Genomic DNA, 15343 nt, shown 5'->3' on the forward strand with positions numbered 1-15343 from the left:
AAAACAAAAGAAATAATATTTTTCAATTCACCTAATATAAGTACTGGAGTGCAATCCCTTTATCATGAAAGTTGAACATACAGATGTAGAAGTACGTAAATAAACACACCTACATTCAAAAATAAAACAATGTAAAATTTTAGAGTCTGCAAGTCCACTCAGTCCTACATCTCATTCAGCTAATCGTTCAGACAAACAAGTTTGTTTACACTTGCAGGAGATAATGCTGCCTGCTTCTTGTTTACAGTGTCATCTGAAAGTGAGAACAGGTGTTTTCATGGCATTGTTACAGCTGGTGTCACAAGATATTTATCTGTTAAATGCGCTAAAGATTCATATGTCCCTTCATACTTCATCTACCATTCCAAGGGACATGCGTCCATGCTGCTGACGAGTTCCACTCGATAACACTCCAAAGCAGTGCAGACCGATGCACGTTCATTATCATTAGTCAGATGCCACCAGCAGAAAGCGGATTTTCTTTTTTGGTAGTGTGGGTTCTGTATTTTCTGCGTCAGAGTGTTGTTGTTTTAAGACTTCTGAAAGCATGCTCCACATCTCATCCCTCTCAGATTTTGGAAGGCTCTTCAGATTCTTAAATCTTTAAATTCTTTAGAAATCTCACATTGGTACCTTCTTTGCTTTTTGTCAAATCTGCAGTGAAAGTGTTCTTAAAATGAACAACATTTGTTGGGTTAACATCCGAGACAGCTATAACATGAAATATATGGCACAATACAGGTAAAACAGAGCAGGAGATATACAATTCTCCCCCAAAGAGTTCATTCACAAATTTAATTAACACAATTTTTTTTAACAAGCATCATCAGCATAGAAACCATGTCCTCTGGAAAGGTGACTGAAGCATGAAGGGGCATACGAATGCTTAGCATATCTGGCATGTATATACCTTGCAATGCCGGCTACAAAAGTGCCATGCAAATGCCTATTCTCACTTTCTGGTGACACTGTAAATAAGAAGAGGGCAGCATTATCTCCTGTAAATATAAACAAACTTGTTCAACCCATCACTAAGACAAACAAGAAGAAGTAGGACTGAGTGGACTTGTAGGCTATGAAGTTTTACATTCTTTTGTTTTTGAGTGCAGTTATGTAACAAAAAAAAAATCTACATTTGTAGGTTGCACTTTCATGACAAAGAGATTGCACCACAGTACTTGTATGAGATGAATTTAAAAATACTATTTCTTTTGTTTATCATTTTTACAGGGCAAATATTTATAATAAAAAATACTATACACTTTGATTACAGTTACAATACAGAATACAATATATATGAAAATGTTGAAAAACATCCAAAATATTTAATACATTTCAATTGGTATTCTTTTATTTAACAGTGCGATTAAAACTGCGATTAATCGAGATTAATTTTTTTGAGTTAATCACGTGAGTCAACTGCGATTAATTGACAGCCCTATTCATAAATTTTTAAAATCACTAACTAAATTATTTGTTTTGCAGAGTCATTGTTGCATCATATAGCCTAAACATCCTTTCAGTGCTTGCTCATAGCTCCTACTTTTATAAACCTTCCAAAGAATATACAGTAGTTGTCAGTAGCAATTTGTCTCAAATATATATTGCTTCAACTCCTTGTTGGACTTGATGGTCCATGCAGAGCATCTACACAATCACAATGAGAACTGCAGCAATCTCATCAGTATAATTTTTATTCTGATAATGATGTATGGTTCTTGAAGATCGCAAATAGCCTCTATAGCACTGATATTACCGCAACAATCTACAATTAGATCTTAGTTGTCAAACAGATGTCTTGTATAATCAGGTTCCAAAATATCCACAACAGATCAAACAGGGAATCAGACGTATAAAATGTACAATTTATTTATATTTTGAATTTAAAACACTGGGCTCACACATTTGTGTGTATATATATAAAAACACCATTTTAGAATTATATAGGAATGGCAAGACACAGAATTTGAAAGTATATAATGTGTAGAGCAGATTATCCTATTTTCTGTTCTGTTTCCATATTGTAAATGTATAGCCGATTCCTGAGTTTGTGCTGAAGAATTCTCTCAGGATAAGGCCAATAGACTGTTTTATTATTCATTTCATATTATTCCTCTACATTTATAGACAGGCTATTTGTGAAAATTCAGAGTTCCACAGCTCTTACAAAAGTCAGAAGCTTCACCATTGCCTGATTCTAAACCTGATTCAAGAATGCATGAAATTCAGCGTATATGACCTCTACTTCATTTTCTCTGGCCACCTTTACTCAGTTGCATGTCTGAGAAATGACCTACACACCGAAAATAGCTTGCAAACAGGACCTATGTGGGACTATCAGAACTATTTAACAAAATGGGCACTTCTAGCCATTCTGACCCCAGGACATCAGAATCCAGAAAAGTAAACAAAATGGAGTAGCAGATGGAGAGTATGTTAGTAGTGGGACAACTATTCGTGCTAGTCTTGGCTGATCATACATATATTATGTCCACATTGCCACTAATTCAATTTAATTCCAACTGAAACAGAGTGGTGTCTTCCGCAAACCAGATTAACATGGATGACTAACATCACAGAGTAGGTGTGTTTCTAGCATGGCCCCCAAGGATCGGTTCTTGGTCCTATGCTAGTCAATATTTTTATCAATGACTTGGAAGAGAACAAAGTCATCACTGGTAAGTATACAGATTGAGGGAGTGGTAAATAAAGAGGACAAGTCACTAGTGCAGAGCAAGTTACATCGCTTGATAAACCGGGCACAAGCAAACAGTTTGTGTTTTAATACATTTAAATGTAAATGTTTACATCTAGGAACAAAGAAGTAGGCCATACCTGAACGATGGAGGAATCTATCCTGGGAAGCAGTGACTCTGGAAAAGATTTGGTATCAGCTGAACATGAGTTTCCAATGTGATTAGCACTCTTGGCCACAGCATGTAATCTTGGGATGCATGAACAAGTGAATCTCTAGTAGGCATAGAGAGGTTGTTTTACACCTCTATTTGGCATATTGTGGAATACTGTGTCCAGTTCTGGTCTCCATACATCAAGATGATGTTGATAAACTGGAAAGTGTTCAAAGAAGAGCCACAAGAATAATTAAAGGATTAGAAAACATACCTTATATCTATTTAGCTTAACGAAGAAAGTTTGGGGATGACCGGATCAAAGTCTATGGCTATCTACATGAGGAAACAAATATTTAATAATGGCCTCTTCAATCTAGCAGAGAAAGGTATAACACGATTCAATGGCTGGAAGTTGAATCTAGACATATTCAGACTGGAAATAAGGAATAATTTTGTAACAGTGAGGGTAATTAACCACTGGAACAATTTAACAAGAGTTGCAGTGGATTCTCCATCACTGACAATTTTAAAAATCATGACTGGCTATTTTTCTAAAAGATCTGCTCTAGGAATTATTTGGGGAAAGATCTGTGGCCTGTGTTATACAGAAGGTCAAACTAGAAGATCACAGTAGTCCCTTCTGGCCTTGGAATCTCTGAAAATCCTAGCCCTAATCTTGATTGAAAGCCTTCAAGGGATAGAGAATCCATCACATCCCCTAATAAATTGGTTCCCATGGTTATTTACCATAACTTAAAAATGTACACCTTATTTCTCATTTGAGTTTTGTAGATACTACTTCTAGCCATTGGATCTTGTTGTGCCTTTGTCTGCTACATTTAAAACGCCCTATAATATTCGTTGTCTTTTCCCTGTGAGGTTACCTGTGATGAAGCCACTTAACTCGCAATTTAATAAATGAATAGATTTAGCTCCTTTAGTCTCTCAATACAAGATGTACTTTCCAATCCCTAATCATTCTTGTAGCTCTTTTTTAAACCCTCTCCAGTTTTTAAACATCCTTTTTTAAAGCAATGACACCAAAACTGGACACAATAGTCCAGTAGTGGTATTACCAATGCTGGACACAGAAGTAATATTCACATGTCCAATGATCACACTGGACCTACTGGACCAAGCTAAAGCATCAGTCTAGGAGATCGTATTCAGCTGGTGATTCAGCCTGACCCCTACAATATTTTGAGAGTTACTTTTACAGGAAAGAATTTTCCCCATCTTGTAAAATGGCCTTCATTTTTTAAAAATTCCTAAACGTATAATCCTGTAACTGGCTGTATGACTCTGACAGCATCCACTTTACGAAGTCATCCAAATAGTTCTGTTTAAACAACCCAACCTCATCAGTATTTACCACTAACAATCTTTGTGTCACATCCAAAATTTTATCACAGTTACTTTATAGTTTCTTCCAGTTCACTGGAATTTCCACAGTTTCCCAAGATTTATTAAAATCTAACATCAATGTTCCTGAAAGTTTCTTGGCTCATTCTTTTGAAAACTTTTGGGTGCAAATTATTCTAACTGCTAAATTTAAAATATTTAAATGTTTTCTCCCTCTTTAAAACATATAAAGGACGAAGATATTAGGAAGAAATTTCCACCCCACTGAAGCTTCAATAAAGGCCTCAGACAAATTCTTGCTTAATATGTGATCTGAGAAGAAAACATGATTGCTGCAAGTTTTATAATTACAGAAGACAAAATATATTTTGCTGCACACCACTTTAAGTCAAGTCCTTTTCCTTGACTTTTTTTTCCTTTGGATCTTAGAAACACACCAAGTGGCCAAGTGACTTGTGATTCTGAATACCCTCTTAAGGGCCTTGTTTTTAATTAAATAATGAACACCCATCCTTTTCAATTAGGCTCCTTTAAAGTGTCTCCATTTGGACATCCAAAATAGAGGTACTCAGGCCTTGTCTACATTACAGGGGAAATTTGATCTTAACTACGTAATTTGAGTTACATGAATAGCATAACTCAAATCAACATAGCTTAGATCTACTTACCACAGGATCCACACTATGCGATGTCGACGGGAGATGGTCTTCCGTCGACTCCCCCTACTCTTCTTGATCCGGTGGAGTACAGGAGTCGACGTGAGAGTAATCTGCGGTCAATTTAGTGGGTCTTCACTACACTCACTCAATCGAAAGTCGATGCATCGATCACCACTCGTCGATCCCCCAGTAAGTGTAGACAAGACCCCACCAGAATCCATTTTTGAAAACCTTGGCCAGAATATGTAGAAGAAAGTAACAACAAATTGAAGGAGATAGGAATGAAATTAAAAGATAATTTGAGTTGATGTAATGGTATCCCAGAGATAGAACAACCTTGCAGATATAGATTAAGAGAACAAACAGATAGGAGAGAGAAAGGTATAGTGGCCTTTTTTTTAATAAATCCACAAATGACCAAATTAGCCCCTCCATGCCAACATAACTTTATATTACTTAACACCTTTGAAGTACGTTTCCGTTTATACTAGGCCTGACATCTGCTCTTCAGTAATGGCACAGATTTATCTTTTCATTATTTATACAGCAGTTTGGATACTTGTTAAGACTGAATTAAAGAGGTCTACTTGAATCAAATATACGCTGGAGTTAATGCTTTCATCATCATCATTATTATTAATAATAATAATCTTATTCCAACAGAATACAGCATAACCTGTGTTCCCATCTGTGTGAGATTACTCACCTGAGTAGTCTCATTTTACCTCTGTGTCCATTTCCTTTCCCAGTGTTACGGTGCCAGAGTGAGCTGTACCTTTGACTCCTCAGTCTTTCTGTGGGCACCCCTTGCTAGGTAAGGTAATGTTTAGATAAGTCCCACTTGATTCCCGCTGCTACAACACTGGAGCTGAGCAAGGCAGCCTCTACCCCCGCAGCAGCTGCCTCTGTCAGTCTGACCATCAGTCAGCATCTATCCCTCTGAGTTCACCAGCTGACTTTTTAATTCATTTCAAAGTTCCATTGTCCTAAGTCCCTTGAACCTAGCTGATTTGGTTTATGCATCTCAATGGAGGGGTTGGAGGCAGATTTCCAGCCATGGATTCACTATATTGTCCATTACTACTACTAACTCAATTGCCAATGCTTATTTACCTACCTGCAGAGAACCAACTGCCCAGGACTGTGTTTACTCTTTGTACCCGTATAGAACACATCTGATGTTAATCAAAAAGACAGAGGTACACATATTTATTACAAAAATAATATAGATATCTCCCACTTTCTTCACACTCAGTCTTGTCTATTTAAATTGTAAGCTCTTCAGGTCATGAACTGTGTTTGCAAAATGCCTAGCACAGTAGATTCACAGAACTAAGTTGGGGGTCTCTTGGCACTACTTACACAAAACATTCACGTACATACACATCTACCTAGAATTTATTTACATACTTTTCAAATAAAGTAAGGGGAAAACAGACAGATACATACATTTAACGATCAAGCCATCCGTTTAAGAACAAATATCCATACTCACTTAAGTTTCCTCAGGAAAATGACAGGACTACCTAAGTAGGATTTTGAACAAGAGGCATGAATTTGGTAGGGGGGTTACTTTAACTTAGGCTCTCCAACTATCATCTCACCCTCCATCAAAGGAATCTTCATTTAAGAGTGTCAAATTGGTGCATTGCATAGGAGCCCTGAGAGCTCTGAGCTTTTTCAAGATTTCTTTAAAACATGTTTCTTTCCATTGTTGTTCCACTATCTTTATTTCATCTAGACATCTACACTTCTTCTGTGAATTAAAGCTGAGGCTCTACTACAACCTCCACCTTAGCCATCATGAGTCAAATAACCTAGGTTTCCTTTTCTATGCCATCTAAAGACCACACATCTTTCAACTGGTGATTATTTGTCCTCTAGGTCTTTTGCCCTTTTTCCACGGGCCCAATTGATTAGAAAGACTAAGACTGTAGCATGATCAAACTATATCAGATGTCCAATATTGGCTCTAACAGCAAGAGGAAGAAATTAAGAGAGGGAGAAATTACAGTGATACCCATCCTCACACAGAGAAATTGGGGGTCAGAATGACTCAGCTCCCTCCACATACCTAATAGTAAATTTCCCACAAACCTTCATAAACACTTTCTTCTCTTCTGCCATGAGGCCTTTCCTGTTTCAAATTTATTTATATTCCCCTCTAATTATATTTGCTTATGCAAAAGTGGCAAAAATAGGGTGAATTAATTGTTTAAATCCCATTTTTCAAACATAAAGGAAGCATGTCACTTCTTTCCTCATTAGTGAGTTAAAAGATCTCCTTGCTTTTCACTACACAAGGTCTCAAGTTGTAGTGCTTTTCACAAGTGTCACAGATTCACAGGGTCTGGTCTATGCCATGGCCTGTCACCAGTCTTCTAAGAGTATCCCTTTGGTGAACTTGAGCCCAAGGATCCACACAGCTCCACAGGACAGGTGGCCCGCAGCCTCCACAGCTCTAAAACTGGGTCTTTGGGTGCCAACAATCCTTGTTTCTCTCCGCGACTTCCTGCAGCAAGTCTAGCCAAGCCAGACTCCTGCAGGAGACTTGTTCCTACACTACCAGGGTGTAATGCTCTGAGGAAGTATCTGCAGTGACACCACACAGCCTTTTAAAAACAAGGTAACCACTTATTAGTCACCTGGGACACAGAATAGTGAAGTCAGTAAGTTGGCATTAGAGAAGCAGGCTTATGATATTGTTTCTGGTGGTGGAAACCTGGGTTCTGCCATGCCTTGCTCCCCTTCTGTCTTCCAGTTCAAGAGAGTTCCTTCTGTGACTGTGTACCCTGCTCTTAACCCAGACATATGACACCTTCCCCCTTTGTTCTCCAGCTCAGGGCCTTTGCTCTGAACCCTTGCAGAGGTGTATGTGGAGGGAATCCTTTTCCACTAGGCTGTTGGTCCTTAGGTGTAAATGTCCCAGCCATTGGAGTTTCCATTGTCTCTTCCAGATCCTCCATTCACATGTGTAGGCTCTATTAACTTAATTATTCTAGTGTCCACCAGGTGGCTACGTGAGTCAAACACCTGGTCCCTTCCCTTTACTCTCAGTGCATAGCAGTACAAAGCACAGAAGGAAACTGAAGCGCATATATGAATCATAAAAATGTTACCAAAATTCCCACATTCATCACATCAAGATATTTGTTACCTCCCTCCATTTTGTTTTGGCCCAGGAAACGAACTCCTATCGAAAGCAGCCATACACTAGTAGGCTTTTATAAACCTTTGAAAAATGTGAGCCTTTTTACAAATGACGAATTCGTGATGGGATCATATTAGTTCAGTCATGACCCTCTGTCACTTCACAAGTTGATTTAAGCCCTGTGCATTAGATTATAACTTATTATTTTCATTACCATAGCACCTCAGAGCCCCAGTCAGAGACCAAGACCACATTGTGTGTTGTGCAATTAATCAATGGCATCCCCATAATGTTTTGGTTACATTAATGCTATTTTAATGAGAATTATTATGCTCTGTAAGAGTTCTATGTGTTACTTCCTTACGTTATTTTTCAATTCCTTCTCTAACAATTTGATACACTATTTTTATTGTAAAAAGAAAAGGAGGACTTGTGGCACCTTAGCAACTCACAAATTTATTTGAGCATAAGCTTTCGTGAGCTACAGCTCACTTCATCGGATGCATTCAGTAGAAAATACAGTGGGGAGATTTATATACATAGAGAACATGAAACAATAGGTGTTACATACACACTGTAACAAGAGTGATCACTTAAGGTGAGCTATTATCAGCAGGAGAGCAGCGGGGGGGGGACACGACCTTTTGCAGTGATAATCAAGGTGGGCCATTTCCAGCAGTTGACAAGAATGTCTGAGGAACAGTGGGGGGTGAGGCGGGGGGGGCATAAACATGCGGAAATAGTTTTACTTTGTGTAATGATTCATCCACTCCCAGTCTTTATTCAAGCCTAAGTTATCTTGTATCTGCTGGTACAATTGTACCTGCTGGTAATAGCTCACCTTACCTGATCACTCTTGTTACAGTGTGTATGGTAACACCCATTGTTTCATGTTCTCTATGTATATAAATCTCCCCACTGTATTTTCCACTGAATGCATCCGATGAAGTGAGCTATCGCTCACAAAAGCTTATGCTCAAATAAATTTGTGAGTCTCTAAGGTGCCACAAGTACTCCTTTTCTTTTTGCGGATACAGACTAACACAGCTGCTACTCTGAAACCTATTTTTATTGTGAATGTATCTGTTGCTTGCACAGGTGCCGACTTTCCAAAGTGCCTGGGGGTTCTCGACCCCCGAAGTTGCCCCAGGCCCCACCCACCCCTTCCCCGAAGGTCGCATCCCCACCCAGCCCCTTCCCACCCTGCCTCTTCAACCCACATTCCACCTCCTCCCCAGAGTGTGCCACATCCTCGCTCCTCCCCCCCAGAGCCTCCTGAACCCCACAAAACAGCAGGGAGGGGTAGGCGCTGATTGGCAGGACCCGCCAGCAGGCAGGAGGCACTGGGGGGGAGGGGGGAGTTCTGATAGGGGGGGCTGCCAGTGGGTGCTCAGCACCCACGATTTCTTCCCAGTGGGTGCTCCAGCCCTGGAGCACCTATGGAGTCGGTGCCTATGGCACCTGTCCTCTCTTTCAGCTCCATCGCCAGTTCCCCAAATATTCTGCCATATTGACAGGCCTCCTCTGTGGCATTCTATACCATGAGTTTCTAATGAAGTAGTCTCTTGTCCACACTCCAAGAGGCCTTGCTTGTGCTTCTAGTGCGTAGGCAGAGGGCTATGATATTAAAGAGGGAAATGCTCATCTGCACATATAGGTCCCTTTACACCTAGCCCATGATTGAGCTTCTAAAGCAAACAATATTACTGATTCCAAAGGCTAACCTCTTAATCAATCATTAAAGAAGAAACTCATTTCACTCAATTATCACCAATAATAGAATTGAGATGCCCAGTGGAAAAGGATGCCCCTGGGTCTTCCAGCCTGTCTTTATTCCAGTCTCCATTGTGACCATCCCCAGCACCTCACCTCAGTCCTTACCCTCAGCTCCATCTCACATTCCTTCCCCCCACCCCGTTTTCTCATCACAGTTCTGCCCCCAGCTCTACGTCCTAGTTGTCTCCCATCCCTTCACGCCACTCCCTCCCCTTTAGCTACTCAACCTAGTCACATTCCACCCTTCCCTCCCCCCGACTCCATTCCTGACCGCTTGTCATAATCTTCTCCCTCACCAGTCCCCCAGGGCTGGCTCCTCACCCCTCTGTGTTCCAGCCAGGCTTCCTCCTTTTCCTAGTCAGTGCCAGAAGCAGGAAAACTGATAACATAGGAGACAGTCTCCCTGCTACCCTTTAGTATACCTGGTGCCATGACAGCTGTTAGCTGTCACAGGCTGCAACTGCAGGGAAAATCCTGTGAAGCACCTGAGGCCTGGGGTCAGGGGTGCTGGAACAATTTGTATAGTGAGGGTTTTGAGAGCCACTGAACCAAACTGCAAACCCTGTATTATGATGGAAACCACTTCAAGCCAGGGGGTGCGGCAGCACCCTCAGCACCCGTAGTTCCAGCACCTGTACCTGGGGCTGAAGCATGCTCTGTTGCTCTGTGCACATGCTCAGTCCAGTTATGAGAGAACTGGAGCATGCCCAGTGCAGACAGAATCTAGCCACCAAATTCTAATAAGTGTCTACTGAGCATGTGTGAAATGAGATTCAAGAGACTCAAGTTGGCCAAATATGGGTGGACTTTCACAGGAAGAGCAAAAGGCACATCTGTAACACCAACTCATGCCCCCACAAACACCACATTTCAAGTCATTGCTCCAAAGAATGGAGTGCTACAGCTTCTCAATAGAACGGTTGTAAGAATGTTTTTTTAAAAACTTGGGCAAAATACATTTTCTTTAGCCTCATTGTGAGAAATGGCTGCAGTTTGCAAAACAAAACAAAAACCAAAATAAAAACAAAACAAAAACAAACAAAACCCACACCTCAAGCAGGCACCCGGAATGGATAATCTCAGCACAAATGGTTGAAGTCTGATAAAGTTATAAGCAACTGAAAATAGGTCTTATAACCATCTGAGGCAATCCTATCTATAACATAGGCTTCATGGAATATAATGTGCACGCACACAGGAAGAGACTTTTTAGATTTCAATTTGTACTACTATTGATGCCAAAAATATAAGCAATCAATAAATGTATTATTGAATGTATTGCTCTTTTATATAGCAGCTTTTACTGGGGAGAGTCAAAGCTGTTTACAAGCATTAACTCTCATCATCCCTTCAAGTAAGTATTATAGCAGTTTTACAGAAGGGTAAAACAGAGGCATAGAGAGTTGAACTGACAAAAGCCAATGGCACAGCCAGGGAAAGGACAGCGACATCCTGGTTCCAAGTCCTAACCAGCAGCCAATATTTCCTTTAATATATACACACAGGACAATTAATCAAGGACACGGTCTGGCAGTTTCAGAAATATTGCCAACAGCACTGATACTTTATTTCCACCAAATACACTAAAATGCACTGTATTTGCCATTGCAGACACTATCTTTATTTAAAAGGAACAAATTACTGGTAACTCTTAAAAATACACATTAACATACCTATTGATAAGCAGTTACTTTTGCAATCAACAGAGAGTATATTAAACCTAATAACCAAATAGGGGAAGAAAATCTCTGGTATAAAAATGTTCCAGAGACTGCAAAACACTGGGTTTGATAAATCAAGCTCAGCTAACTCAGGGAAATCTAGCAGGTGCAATATAAGCATGGTATAGATCTAATTTTGATGTTCTATTGGTCACAGCTACAATATGCTACAAAATTAAATGTCCTTGATTTTTCAGAGGTGCACTAAAAGCAAGTGCTGAGAGTTATTTCACAAAATAACTACAGTTTTATAACAGCATAACTAATGTTCTGAAAGGAAACCTTTCTTTAAAACCCCCACAAAGTTTCCTTCTCCTATTATGTGGCTTGTCAGGCCAGTTGTGTGCTAATGCTAAAGGCCAGATTCTATACCATTTAATTTTCTATTGGCTCCATTAAATTAACATTGGGAAATACAATTTCTCTCTCTTTTTTTTATGTCTAGATAGGATGTATCTAGGTTTGCATAATGAGTAGTATGCATTCTAAAGTCATTCTTTCATTTCCGCTAAATTACATACTAATTTTTTTTGCAGGAGTGCAAATGCCAGTGTTTTTAAGGTTGGGATAAAAATTTTACAAGTAAGAGAAAAAATATGTTGATGTAAATCAAACTGGGCCACATTTCACCATCATACCAATTGCCCTCAATAGGGTAGAGTTGCTAGAGGCTTATTTATCTTCAATATGTGTGTATGAGATCCATAAGGTCCTGTTTTTCTGCAGCTTTCACTGTAGGGAAGCTGTGGAGAGAGCAGTTCTTTCACTCTCAAAACTCCTCTAGGCCATTCCAATGTTCTTTCCAAGATGCTGCAGCCCTTCCCCCATGCTTTTTCTGTGCTCCTTTTCTGTTCTGATCTCCCTCTCCCCCTCCCTGCCCCACTCCTTCAGGCCAAACCAATCCTCTCTCTCATGCTCTCTAATCTGGCTCTACAGTTACAGTACGTGCAGCCCTTTGGGGCTTTACCCAACAGTTACGTTTATATATTACATTTTTCTGTTCATGCAAGTCCCATGAAAATAGTTTACTGAGATGGAATAATGTTCACAGAAGACTAACCATGTTAATGCTATTTAAAACCTGCAAGCGTTGATGTCTACAGTTACAGGCACCAAGTACAGATACTTTTCCAAATGAAAGATACCAAGTCACCAGATTTATATACATTTTCATTAAGGAGGCAACCAATTTGGGGTCAATATACTTTTAAGGTCGCTTACCCAAAATGTTCAGCGCTATAGAGAAACGTCCAAAAGAACAAATGCAGAGGCAGACTGGAAAAATAAAAATCAGACTAAGAAAAAAGGGCTCACCTCCTTTAATCAGTTTTCCATTTTGGTTTGTTTCAAGGCTTAAAGAGGGAGGAGAATTTTGCACAGTCTTTAATGCAGATGTCAGTTGCGATATGTGATGCTTGACTGTTCTGAAATATAATAAAAATGCAATCGGTAAACAACTAGCCTGAAACAAGATAAAATTTAACAACAGTCTCAAAAGCAACTACTTATTCAGCCATTAAAAGTAATCACAGTGATGAGAGATTTTGAAACCAAAGCTACTTGGTGCCACATTCTACATTTTTCTGTGTGCAAGGAAAAAAAAAATAGAAAACTGAAGCATTTATAAAGCCACATTCCTGGTACTTACTTGACTTTTTTCCAAACAACATACAAGCACACTGTTTGTTCCCTTACCAAGCCAATCTATGTATGTATATGTTTGACTTTGATAGTTCTGCCACGCTTGACATACTTAATTTTCTTTCCTCTCACCACTTCTTCCACCAAGCTCCCAACCCCCTTCTCCTACAGCCTTTTTCTCACAAGCCAACTGTAAAAGGATGACGGACAAGGTAGAGAAATGATGTAAAAATAACTCAACCAGCAGAAGGTAGCTCAACCGGAGGCACCTCCCCCACCAACATCCAACAAGTAACTGTTGAAATCCTGACAGCAAATCATATACATATTAATTATATATAAAAGGTGCATTTAAAAATTGTTTAAGGTAACTGAAAAATATTTCTTTTCAAGCCAGCCTCTCTCTCTGTATGAAAAGTTCCATTATTTTCAACATTTTAAAATGATATAGATTATCTTTCCCCTCTAGTGGAATCAAAACTATGTGTTGAGAATAAAGTAAATAAATGTCTTCTCATTGTTAAGCAAGTGAGATGAATCATCTCATCACTCCAAATTTATTATACATCTCATCAAGTACAGGTTTGTTCATTCACATTCTATTGCAGTTTTTCATGTGGACGATACACAATGGTGATTTAGACCAACTTCAAAAACCTTTTTCCTAGGTTCCAGCCTCTGCTAACAGGGCTGATCAAGAAGAGAGCCCTGCCAACCTGTTTATCCACAGAGTAAGCAAACTGAAAGAATGAGAATGAAATGGTATGTTTTAAATTTCTTTTAGTTTTACTAACCTCAGGGGTTACTTTTAACAATAGCAGGTAAAACATTTCAGAGCAAAGTCTGTGGGTGTTTTTAAACTATTTATTTGTTTCGGAAGTTTTAATGGTTTACAAATCCTTGCCCGATAAATATCAGAAACAAAACAGTAATCATTACAATCGTTAGCTTTTGTTTACAGAAACATTACACAGTAATATAATCATCAGAACTCTCTGTTTAACAGTTTGTTATCATATTACAGAGGAAGCATCTTTACACTAACTGTGAAAAAGCATTATTTTTTAAACTTGATGGTGTCACAGATTCAGAGATTCCAAGGCCAGAAGGGACCACTGTGATCATCTAGTCTGACCCCCTGCATTACACAGGCCACGGAACTTCGCTGAATTAATTCCTGTTTGTACTAGAGTATATAGTCTAGGAAAACATTCACTATTAAAGTCCCTTGAATAGCACATTATAGCAGGTACAGCTTCTTAACATTACACACAAGATATGGAAGAAGGAATATCTGAGGAGAAAACTGGGAAGGTAGGACAGAGAAGGCCTTGGAGGGGAAGTGTAGGAATGACCATACTCAAGGAGGCTGCAGTTTATGTTAGATTATTGTTTTTTGCATGAGTAATAAATCCAAACTTCCAGTAAGGGGTGAGTTTCAACACTGATTCAGGGTCTGTGAACCCTACAGAAGCAAGGATAGAAAGTCATCTCATTAACAGCGCAGTTGACAGCACTTTGTGTACAACATTGTGTTGTGAATTTGTTAGCTAGTTTTACTGTGTTTGTGTGGGTCTTTCATGGGAGAGGAATTTAATAAAAATAAAATAAATAGTGATTCTAAAGCCACAACAATTGGCAGGAAGACATATGTGGAGGTGTAGTGCTAGATACCCCTTTTAACTCATATTTTGAAATTTAGTAGATTTCAAATTGAGGGTGTTTCTTTAAGGAAAAGACATTAATTTAATGACAATACTAACTTTACCATAAATTTTTATATTTCATTACTGGAATGTAATATTGCTGCAAGTCCTTTTTTTAAAATCATAATTTTTTAAAATATCTACCTGTACTATATTCACTTTAAAATTAAATCAAAGATGAAATTCATCCAAAGATATACACCAGAGGCTTTAATTTTCAGAATTGCTGAGTATCTGCACTTTCTGTTAAGTTCAACAATACCTCTGAAAGTAAGCCTCAATGGGACTTTGTTTTGGTTCCATGTTTTTCCGTTGTTTTTCCCTAACCACAACCATAAGGCTCTGCATTTCCCCAGATACACAGGATTCCCTTTGCAAGCTGTCAAAGTTGTTCTTTAAGACCCCAAATCAGCAAGGCATTTAAGCAAGTGCCTAATTTTAAGTATGTGAATTGTCCCATTAAAACTCAAGTGCT

General features: G+C 39.0%; 1 protein-coding gene across 6 annotated transcripts in view; it reads right to left on the minus strand.

Annotated features, from left to right (window-relative positions):
• The window catches only part of DLGAP1 (DLG associated protein 1), a 634484-nt gene that overhangs the window by 377529 nt on the left and 241612 nt on the right, over positions 1 to 15343 (minus strand). For 5 of the 6 annotated variants that reach the window (XM_048840362.2, XM_048840359.2, XM_048840360.2 and 2 more), the window contains one exon: positions 12836 to 12945. The exons of the other annotated variant lie outside the window; for it this stretch is intronic. The gene's annotated coding sequence lies outside the window, so the exon portion shown is untranslated. The remainder of the gene's footprint in view (positions 1 to 12835; positions 12946 to 15343) is intronic. 6 annotated transcript variants of the gene reach the window in all.

The sequence above is a fragment of the Caretta caretta genome, chromosome 2 (genome assembly GCF_965140235.1).
Source record: "Caretta caretta isolate rCarCar2 chromosome 2, rCarCar1.hap1, whole genome shotgun sequence".
NCBI lineage: Eukaryota > Metazoa > Chordata > Testudines > Cheloniidae > Caretta > Caretta caretta.